Genomic DNA, 11,888 nt, shown 5'->3' with positions numbered 1-11,888 from the left:
AATATATGGTTCTATATACTTTTACATTTATTTAGAACAAAAAATAGCTACTTCCGGTAAACAAAAGGTCACTTCCGGTTGGCTTTTACAAGGTCACATTGCTTGCAACCTATTGCAAAAAGTCCAATGTCTTCATCATGTATACATATGAGGTAAAAGCAAAGGTCAAAATCTAGAACGTTAATTTTGTTAATGACCTTGAGCTCAATTTCAAGGTCATCAACCAAGGACCTCAAATCAGAAGACTTTAGTCCTCTACTTTATATTGTTTATGAGTTATATTACCATACATATGATATTAGATATAAAAAGGGGGAAAACTCACGTCAAATGTCTACGTACCCTTTCGACTAAAATTTATGTGTTACTACATGTCGTAACTAACAATTTTATGAAAATATTTTGTCAATGTCTTATATGATTTCTGAAAAAAGAGATAACAAGCCAAAATCAAAATTTTAATCATGACCTTGACCTTTGACCTTGACCTTATTTTCAATTTTTTGGACCAAGGACCCCAAAACAAAAGACCCGAGGTCTCTAACACTTATGGTTTTCCAGTTAAAAATGCATATCACTTAATATATCAAATATAAAAGGGAAAATAACTCTCATATGGAGTCTCCGGATAGCTTCGGTCAAAATAAATCAAATCATTCTGAGGATATAACGAGCAATTTGGTAAAATAAATTTGTTGGTTTCTTATACGGTTGCGAATATTAAGCGATCACAAGAAAAACAGTGTTCTGGGAGATAACTCTTACATTGAAAAGGTTTTAGTTACGCGGTGTCAGTTTCAAAAGCGTATTAATTGTTCGATATCATATACCATATATCTAAGCGGCATCTTGCGAAACAAAAAAATTGCGAAGGAACAAAAAGTTGGCGGAAGAAAAAAAATAATAATTAAAAACCAATTGTTCAGAGAACCATTGATGGTCTTTCCACCAGTAAGGATTTTTTTTTATAAGAAAATATTAAAAAATTGGTTTTAAATGTCAATTGAACCGTCAAATGACAGCTTATTGAACGTTGATTCCAAAAATGTATGGTTTCTATGGAAAAAGATATAGATAAAAGAGATAATTGTTTACTTCCGGTTCAAACGATGTAATTTCCGGTATAGTTTGATAGTTTAATTGACACTGATTCCAAAAATATATGGTTCTATATACTTTTACATTTATTTAGAACAAAAAATAGCTACTTCCGGTAAACAAAAGGTCACTCCCGGTTGGCTTTTACAAGGTCACATTACTTGCAATCTATTGCAAAAAGTCCCATGTCTTTATCATGTATACATATGAGGTAAAAGCAAAGGTCAAAATCTAGAACGTTAATTTTGCCAATGACCTTGAGCTCAATTTTAAGGTCATGAACCAAGGACCTCAAATCAAAAGACTTTAGTCCTCTACTTTATATTGTTTATGACTTATATTACCATACATATGATATTAGATATAAAAAGGGGGAAAACTCACGTCAAATGTCTACGTACCCTTTCGACTAAAATTTATGTGTTACTACATGTCGTAACTAACAATTTTATAAAAATATTTTGTCAATATCTTATATGATTTCTGAAAATAAGAGATAACAAGCCAAAATCAAAATTTTGATCATGACCTTGACCTTTGACCTTGAACTCATTTTCAATTTTTTGGACCAAGGACCTCAAAACAAAAGACCCTAGGCCTCTAACACTTATGGTTTTCCAGTTAAAATTGCATATCACTTATATCAAATATAAAAGGGGAAATAACTCTCATATGGAGTCTCCGGATAGCTTCGGTCAAAACAAATCAAATCATCCTGAGGATATAACAAGCAATTTGGTAAAATAAATTTGTCGGTTTCTTATACGGTTGCGAATATTAAGCGATCACAAGAAAAACAGTGTTCGGGGAGATAACTCTTACATTGAAAAGATTTTGGTTACGCGGTGTCAGTTTCAAAAGCGTATTAATTGCTCGATATCATATACCATATATCTAAGCAACATCTTGCGAAACAAAAAAATTGCGAAGGATCAAAAAGTTGGCGGAAGAAAAAAAATAATAATAATAATAATCAGAAGAAAACCAATAGGTCTTTCCACGGAAAAGTGGAAAGACCTAATTAACCTTTGTAGTCATGACGTAATCATTAATTTACTTTTATCTATATCATCAATTAAAATCTAATAAGAAACGAAAATATCTCAAGATAATTGATTTTTTATTGTTTGATGAATGTAAACATTTCTTTAACGGAATACCTATTAAAGATAAGAATGTATGAAAATGATTCATGTTAAATTATTAAAAAAAAATACATTTATTTCAAGAAGTTTGTTCTCCCAACGCTAGATTTTACGGTCTCTTTTTAATAAACATTTTGTTAAAACACGTGTGTTAATACAATATTCGCGTTTGTCATGTTTCAATCGCGATGGATGAGGCATGTCTATTATTATAATTATATTTGTACTAGAACACACCCGCGTCTGTTACTGAATTAAAGTCCTTACGCCTTATTTTCAGCCTGGATTTTTAGTATTCGTATCATCATTTGGGTGGCAGAAACCAGTTATTTTAATTTTACAATAAATCTTTAGAATTTCATGGATTTATGATTTTATTTTCTTGAAATTCATTCAAGCTTATATACAAATAAAATGTATGGTTTCAAGGAACTAAGATGTGTGCGTGCTTATGTAAATATATAGAAAACCTTTAAATGTAGGTGTCTGTCCAGCATGGAGATTTTAAAATTTATAAATGCATTGCAAATAAGGCAAAAAATGTGATGCTCTGATACCAATCTAATGCTCACCTGCAGAATCCTGCTAAAAGCCGACAAGAATTTTAGGCAAAATTCAAGAGATAAAGGATATTTAGTGAATTAGAGCCTTGTCCGAACCTATCCTTACCATCAAAATCTCAAGATATTTTTGTTTACAAAAAAATGAATATTTTCCCCACTTTGATTGGATGCCGTCAAGTGAGGAGACCACAATTTTGACATCTGATTGGACCTATATGTGAAGGAAATCCCCACTCTGTGTATGCAACTACTTACTTGTGTAGTACAATAGCCTAGAATTTACATTCATTTATTTTTTCAGTCCACATGATGCAGTTATATACCTCAATACTTAACTATAACAAAATTTCTGCGTGGGACACTTGTTCTGGTACACCAAAACTGGTTACTGCCACCTTGATAAGTCATGTTGATTATAAGGTGCACAGTGTTCTCTGTTTGAATCCGTCCTAGTTTTCTTACTACAGCCAGAATCTTTTCGTAGATTTAGTTTTGATTGAATTTAGTAATGTCAATCCCTGCATTATGACGAATTTCAGGTGGGACTATGACCCGTGAATATAGCAAATCCCAAATACACACAGCGACAGAACGTACATATTAGATAACAGGTAACTGTTGGTATCGGTATCGGATTTGATTCGGAACCTTGTAAATCATTGTAATATAAATTTCGTAGAAAACAACGGGGCATGGAATAGTGTAATTTTTCATCAACACCATCGACCTTTATTAGTTATATTTCTATGATTCGCCGTTTTTACATTATGCACGCTAACAAATTGATTCTCGATTTTTTAGTAATATTGATGTGTTTGTATATGGTTTCGTTTTATGTGGAATTGTTGTTCATCTGCACATTTACTAATTAGATTGAAGCAAATCATTTATACTATCCTCAAATAATCCCTATAGGAAAAAGCTGTTTCTATAGGCGACCTTGGTGATATAATATCGAAACACAAAAAGTGGAAGGAATGTTTACCAAGAGTTGAACCGTTTTATGGTAAGTAATCTTCTAGTATATCAAAGTTATAAATAAAAATTCTGCAAGGCCTTTCATATCGAAGTTTTACAAAAAAACAAATTCTCGAGATATGAATCTAGTATAGTCTGAATCCCATAAATGGTGTTTAACCAAACTTTGATCTAGGTAAGACAGATTAATAAAGATATAGCAGAATACAAAATTTATATTAAACTTCCTTTACATGTAAACATTCAACTTTTACATTCTATATTGGAAAACCGGAAATTTTAAACGCTGAAATAAGAGGCACATTACGGTTTTTAGTGGGTTTTTTCTTGTAGCAATTAATATGAATAACCATGTATATAAAATGAAGTCGAATATACGTACAATGGGTTTTGACTTAATGTATGCAAATGCATTGTTTTTAACAAAAAGTTGTGTTCCGTTGATTTTTTTAGATGAAAGGTACAAGTCAACATTGTCAAAAAAAAATATCATACTGATTCTAATATGAAGCTCTACTTTTTAATTGTAAATTAGAACATGTTCAAGCTCCAATGAAATATATTTGCCTGATAATGACGTCACAATTAAAATTGCATTGTTAGTTGAATGTTTAACGACATCGTCGATTAAAACTAGCATTTATGCTAGAAAAGCATTAAAATCATTTTCCTAATAGTTCATGTTTTTGTACACTTTGAGCGTTCCTGATGAAGGTTAATCCAGCATGCGCTTCGGACGCATGTAATTATTCAACGTGTTGTTTTCATTTGTCTAGGCTATATCTGATCTCAGGGCTATCGCTCTTCGAAAATATTTAGCTGCAAAACACCAACACGTTTGAAAAACCATCGACTGTCTATAAATATTTTTGCTTGTACACTATATGAATAGGCATAAAATAAAAATCCGTTGAGAATGATTTAATACATCGATTCAGTAGTGTTGGTAACTATTGTGTCGATGTAAAATTAAAAAAAAACAAACACAAAGATTTAGTAAAAAAACAAATAGAAATGGCATTTATTATTGATATTATGAACGGTTACAATTTTGTTTTACAGCTGTAAAATGTAATGATATTTATCCTGTAATTAAACTGCTAGCAGATATGGGCCTTTCATTTGACTGTGCAAGTAAGGTAAACATTAAAATTTGATAGATAAAGTTTCAAAAAATATCCACAGAATATAAGTAAAAAGATATTGTACCCTACCATAGACAACAAAAAATACAAGGGAACTACAAAACTTTATAACTAAATTAATGTAATTCACCTACGTTCAGTTAAGATTCCATCAGTATTTAAAAATCTAAGCAGATCAAGAGACATCATGCTTGTTTACATAACAGTCATTATGGCGGGGTTAAACATGTTAGATGACGTCCAATGCTCCCTTCAATAATGGACAGTGGTGTAACAGTACAACTTAAGAACAACTATAACAATCAGTTGAATGAGGCTTATTTCATGAGATGGTATATATGGCAATTAAAACCAGGGGAGGTAACTTAAGTATTTCGAATGATTCAACATTTCATAAAGTTAATATAAAATTTACAGAGAAAAAAGTATTGATGAAAGCTCATTCAAAAGTGCGGACAACTTTGTTGGCTATACCCTCGAGGACGCAATTCTCACATTGGTCGAGTGGTTGCATAATCAGTGATATTAGGCTTCTCTATAGGATCTCTGTGAACTCATTTTATCTACTTAAGACCCATCACTGGCAATCCAAGCAAAGTAGAATAACGTCCATATAAAAGCAATCAATGAAAACCTCTAAAAGAAAAGGATACGCCACATTAGAGTGAAAACATACGAAAGAAAAAAATAATATGAGGAATTTTCCATAAAACAATGATTTTGTTTACTAGTAGTAGAAAAGATATTAATTAACCAATGCAAAAAGTCCAATGAAAAGTTTCTGATCAGGTTTAGTTGGCATATCTTATTCATTGTTAGAATTCTTTATATCTCTGCAAACTGAATATCATGTTGCGTCACAATACGGGTGTGTGTGGTATGTAAAGATAGAGAGAAAACTTAATAACGCGAAAAATCAATATAATGTGATCTTTGGAATATTTTGAAAACAATTTTGAACCAAGCATTCCAAACCTCATGGTATATTGAAAAGCCTTCCAATGTACACATACCAACTGTGGCATAAATCACTCCGAACGACTACCAAAAGAAGCAGTAGACCATTGAATGTCATGGTCCAAATATTGGAATATTTATTGGCATTATATCCCACAGTTAATCAAACTTGTCAAAATGCGCATCTGGTGCAAGAACATTGGTACCGTTAATTTTATTACTACCACTGGGTCGATGCCTCTGCTGGTGGACTATTAGTCCCCGAGGGTATCACCAGCCCAGTAGCCAGTACTTCGGTACTGGCATGAAAATACGGATATTTTGTGTTATTAAAATTTGCTGTTACAAAATATTAGAAATTATTTTAAATTAAGGAATGTATCTCCCTCATGCAAAGCTCTGGTTCCTTTCACTGATTTGGCTATACTTTTTGGACCTTCTAGAATATAGCTCTTCATCTTTTATATAAGCTTTGGATTTCAATTATTTTGGCCACGAGCATCACTGAAGAGACATGTATTGTCGAAATGCGCATCTGGTGCAAGAAAATTGGTACCGTTAATTTTATAACTACCACTGGGTCGATGCCTTTGCTGGTGGACTATTAGTCCCCGAGGGTATCACCAGCCCAGTAGCCAGTACTTCGTTACTGGCATGAAAATACGGATATTTTGTGTTATTAAAATTTGCTGTTACAAAATATTAGAAATTATTTAAAATTAAGGAATGTATCTCCCTCATGCAAAGCTCTGATTCCTTTCACTGATTTGGCTATACTTTTTGAACCTTTTGGATTATAGCTCTTCATCTTTTATATAAGCTTTGGATTTCAAATATTTTGGCCACGAGCATCACTAAAGAGACATGTATTGTCGAAATGCGCATCTGGTGCAAGAAAATTGGTACCGTTAATTGTACTACTACCACTGGGTAGATGCCTCTGCTGGTGGACTATTAGTCCCCGAGGGTATCACCAGCCCAGTAGCCAGTACTTCGGTACTGGCATGAAAATACGGATATTTTGTGTTATTAAAATTTGCTGTTACAAAATATAAGAAATTATTTTAAATTAATGAATGTATCTCCCTCATGCAAAGCTCTGATTCCTTTCACTGATTTGGCTATACTTTTTGGACCTTTTGGATTATAGCTCTTCATCTTTTATATAAGCTTTGGATTTCAAATATTTTGGCCACGAGCATCACTGAAGAGACATGTATTGTCGAAATGCGCATCTGGTGCAAGAAAATTGGTACCGTTAATTTTATTACTACCACTTGGTTTGATGCCTCTGATGGTGGACTATTAGTCCCCGAGGGTATCACCAGCCCAGTAGCCAGTACTTCGGTACTGGCATGAAAATACGGATATTGTGTGTTATTAAAATTTGCTGTTACAAAATATTAGAAATTATTATAAATTAAGGAATGTATCTCCCTCATGCAAAGCTCTGATTCCTTTCACTGATTTGGCTATACTTTTTGGACCTTTTGGATTATAGTTCTTCATCTTTTATATAAGCTTTGGATTTCAAATATTTTGGCCACGAGCATCACTGAGGAGACATGTATTGTCGAAATGCACATCTGGTGCAAGAAAATTGGTACCGTTAATTTTATTACTACCACTGGGTCGATGCCTCTGCTGGTGGACTATAAGTTTCCGAGGGTATCACCAGCCCAGTAGCCAGTACTTCGGTACTGGCATGAAAATACGGATATTTTGTGTTATTGAAATTTGCTGTTACAAAATATTAGCAATTATTTTAAATTAAGGAATGTATCTCCCTCATGCAAAGCTCTGATTCCTTTCACTGATTTGGCTATACTTTTTGGACCTTTTGGATTATAGTTCTTCATCTTTTATATAAGCTTTGGATTTCAAATATTTTGGCCACGAGCATCACTGAGGAGACATGTATTGTCGAAATGCGCATCTGGTGCAAAAAAAATTGTACCGTTAATTTTATTATCACAGTAGTTTTAATTTACTCGAAATTTCGGATGCTACGTTCCCGAACCTGGAAATTGTTGCTTATCCTGATATGTGATTGATGTTCTATATCAGATGCGTTTTCTATAGTGGTTGACGAAAACTGTCTCAAAATAGCATTGCAAGAGAAATTTGCAAACTTAGTTTTAGACTATGTATTGAAATGTGCATGCATATTTTATCTGAAACATATCAGGACTTAACACTAGCTTTTGGTCAAATAAATCTCTCTGAGATTAAAATTCCACTAAAAGCTAATTCATACATTGTATCTACGAATACGGAAGCAAATGAACAAAACCAGATTAAAACAGACCTTTTTAGATATAAGTTTAGCCTTTCAAATCGTTCATGTTGTCGGAACGAAAATATTGCAATGAGTAGTGTCATATGTATTGTATACACAATTTCATTGATAGGGTGAGATACAGAAGATTTTAGACCTTGGAGTTGATCCTTCTAGAATTATATATGCCAACACATTTAAACAACTATCATTTATCAAATATGCTGCTGATAGTGGAGTCAATATGTTGACATTTGATTGTGAGGATGAACTTACAAAGATCAAGAAAGAATACCCACAAGCAAAGTACGCAATATTTTAATTGAAATAGCTTGAAAATACCGTATACTTTTGATTTTATTTATTTTATCTGTAGTCTAGTAGCTGGAACGTTTATGCATTTGGAGGGAAAATGTAGAACCAGTAAAAATTATAAAAACAACAAAAGATCACCATACCAATCAAATCAGGATTTATCAATATAAACACACAAAAAAACAAGATTGAGCCGATGGAGTTCATATCGGTAAGCGATGTTGATTTAAGTTCCAACTGTGTTATTTTTAACATGTTAAATTCTGGTCATTTCTAGTTTTGGCAACAAGCATCTTAAATAGTTACAGTTGTAAACTAATTATGTTGTTTCTTCTTTCGAAGCATCAACCATTTAATAGATAATTATGATAGGAAGCACAAACTCTTCACTATGCGTTGTTATTGGGAGTAAAAACTCCATTCAAATAAAATAAGATAAATGTGTCACAAAAGTTCAACTGTTACACAGCAAAACGGTATAAAAATAAGTGTCGATTGGTTTGAACACAAAAGATATTCAAATGGTCAGAGGTTAGTTGGTTCCTGATAATATATATTCAATATGACCACAACATCCTTTTGAGAAGGCGTTATCTTAAACACAATTATCCATTTTTATATTGTAAGTTCAGATAGTCCGTTGATTAAACAAATACAAAACGACTCATAGTTGATATTTTGAAAATTAATGAAGTGCATTGAATTTCCATCAATATTCTTCAATTTCTATTAGCAATGCAGCAAATTGATAACAAGTTATGTTATCTTCATTCAGAATTTCAATCAAACTTCTTCAATTTTTATTAGTAATTCAGCAAATTGATTACAAGTTATGTTATCTACAAATATAATATCCTTAATACTTTGATATCGACTATCTTGTATAAGCATGGTCATTATATTTAGTAGTTTTTGTCATAACTAATATATTGCTAACAAAACTGAAAACCATCTAATTCTAAACACCAACAAAAGAATTCTCTTATTATTAAAGCTGAGTGCTGAGAATCAGTCCACAATCGAAGAACAAGGCCATTTATCAACTGGGGAGAAAGTTCGGATGTCACCCGTCGACAGCATTACAACTGCTACAATTTGCTAAGAAATTAGAATTAAATGTCATCGGTATTAGGTAAGAATGAAATATCCTAGTGTTGTTTACAGAATATTGTTGAAGGCAGATTGTCGATAGTTTCTGTTTAATTTATTCACACTTTTTTTAAACTCAGGAAAATGTAAGTTTTAGCTTGATATTAGAATGTCTTTTGGTTGGTTGCAGTCTCATTCCGTGTTTACAAAGTATTAAATAAGAAGCGATATCTTAACTTTTATTAAGGGAGCTCGCGGGTCTAAATCATTTTTTTTATTTAATATAGGATATACCTATATTTTTCTATAAACAAACTTTAACTTATTCTTAATAGAAAAATGAAATAAAAAAATGGGGTCACCGTTCATTTACGCTCACTATCTGCCTTCGAAAGAAGTATACATTTTTGTTAATGTCCTTTTTTTCTGTTGAACTAAGAGGAGAAATATCGGTAATATCGAAATAAAAAAAGAACTAAATTACAGAAATCGCTTAAATTTTACAATTATTTAGTTTATGTACATAAATGGCATTTTTGCACCAAAGGGAGATAATTTGGATCTTTTTTAGTGATATCAACATTTTAAAAGTCACCTGGGGCCAACACGAATTGATTTTTTGGAATGAATTTTGGATCATATGATAAAGTAACAACTACTTAAGGAAGGGAATAAAATTTGTAATGAAAAATTAAAGTTTATTTTTTTTCGGAAAATCTTATACCCGCGAGCCTCCTCAAAATTTGTCTTTTTCATCGCAATAACATGAATGTCACTAGTTTTCAATAGATTTGGTTTGCTTTTTTTGTTCAAAATGCATTCGACATATATTTAACAATACAAATATTTGAGTAAATCAACTTTAATTTCGTTTTTTTTTTAGCTTTTACGATTGGCCACCACCTACATTGTTGTATAAGAATTTTGTAGAAGCCAATAAATATCAAATAATCTATTGAAAGTCGCCTTATGAAATTTGCTTGTTATACAAAAAGTGTGTCACAGTTAAACGTAAATATAATACTAGTTAAGATATAAAGATATAATTTAATTGCAATATGATGTTAATTGTGATATCGAAATTCCTAGACTTATAAAATCTGATTTTTTTAAAACTAGCTTTCATATTGGAAGTGGCTGTTTAGAAGCCGGTGCATTTGAAGCCGCGATAGAGCAGTCAAGACGTGTATTTGATTTAGGACTCTCTGTTGGATTTAACATGAACCTCCTTGACATAGGTGGAGGATTTCCTGGCCAGAAAAATGTGCAGACTAATATAACTTTTGAAAAGGTAAGCCTCAATCAACATAAACTTATAGTGTGTGTGTATTGAATTCGAAAGAATCTCCATTATGAGCTCGAGGGTATTTAAATCAATGATAAATCAAAATGTTGAAACTCTTTTATTGTCGAATTATAGATACCGTTTTAGAATGTAAATATGACGAAAATTGTTCCGGATATTGTGACTAGGTCATACATTCACAGATTTTACGGCGGATTATCTACGGATACGATCCGGTTTCATTCGTAGCAATATGTATTGGTCCGTAGATTTCCGTATTGTATCTGTGGTTACAAGAAGTAGTTATAATTGTATATTCGGGACAACTTTTGAACATGCGCAAACAATACCCTTATGTAGTATTTTAACCTAGGTCAGTGGTTAGTGCATCGGACTACTAGCACAAAGGTTCCTGGTTCGATTCCCATCTGGGATGAAAATTTCAGGAACCCAATTTTTTGCTCTCCCTTGACACCATTTGCGAGTATGGTCTTGAGGAAACGATGATAGTCCGTCGGAAGGGGACGATAAATGGCTGACCCGTGTTAAGAGAGAGTCATATCTCTTGCACGTTAAAGACACCCTTGTAGATTTTGAAAAAGAGTAGGCTAATGCCGCTACAAGGCAGCACTGGCACCCGCAAAGTTGAAAGGGATTAATATAAGTTGCAAAACTTGTTTCCCAATCCACTATAAATAAATATGTTTAAACTAAACTAAACCGAGGTCAGTCATGTTGGTCGGGAAACTGGTTTAGTGGTAGCGTTTTGGAAACTCGATGATGAGTGTGACCAAGATTGGTCAAATTTGGTCACCAGTATCAGGGGAGATGATAATTGTAAACGTTAAAGGACAACGACGGACGCCTAGAAATGCTGCATTTGACTTGATTGGTTGTTATCTCCTAAACCTAATTTTCAAATAGTTCATGCGTACATATAGGACAATAACGAATTAAAAAATTAATCCAATGGATGAGAATTGCAATATGGGTTGAAAGTGGTTCAGGTATTGGAAATGAGTTTAGATTATATCG

General features: G+C 32.6%; 1 pseudogene; it reads left to right on the top strand.

The window, feature by feature from the left end:
• Positions 1–3,112: 3,112 nt before the first annotated feature.
• LOC134727550 (ornithine decarboxylase-like) lies at positions 3,113–10,527 on the top strand (annotated as a pseudogene).
• Positions 10,528–11,888: the final 1,361 nt, after the last annotated feature.

The sequence above is a fragment of the Mytilus trossulus genome, chromosome 8, assembly GCF_036588685.1.
Source record: "Mytilus trossulus isolate FHL-02 chromosome 8, PNRI_Mtr1.1.1.hap1, whole genome shotgun sequence".
NCBI lineage: Eukaryota > Metazoa > Mollusca > Bivalvia > Mytilida > Mytilidae > Mytilus > Mytilus trossulus.
This window is presented reverse-complemented; position numbering and strand designations above follow the sequence as displayed.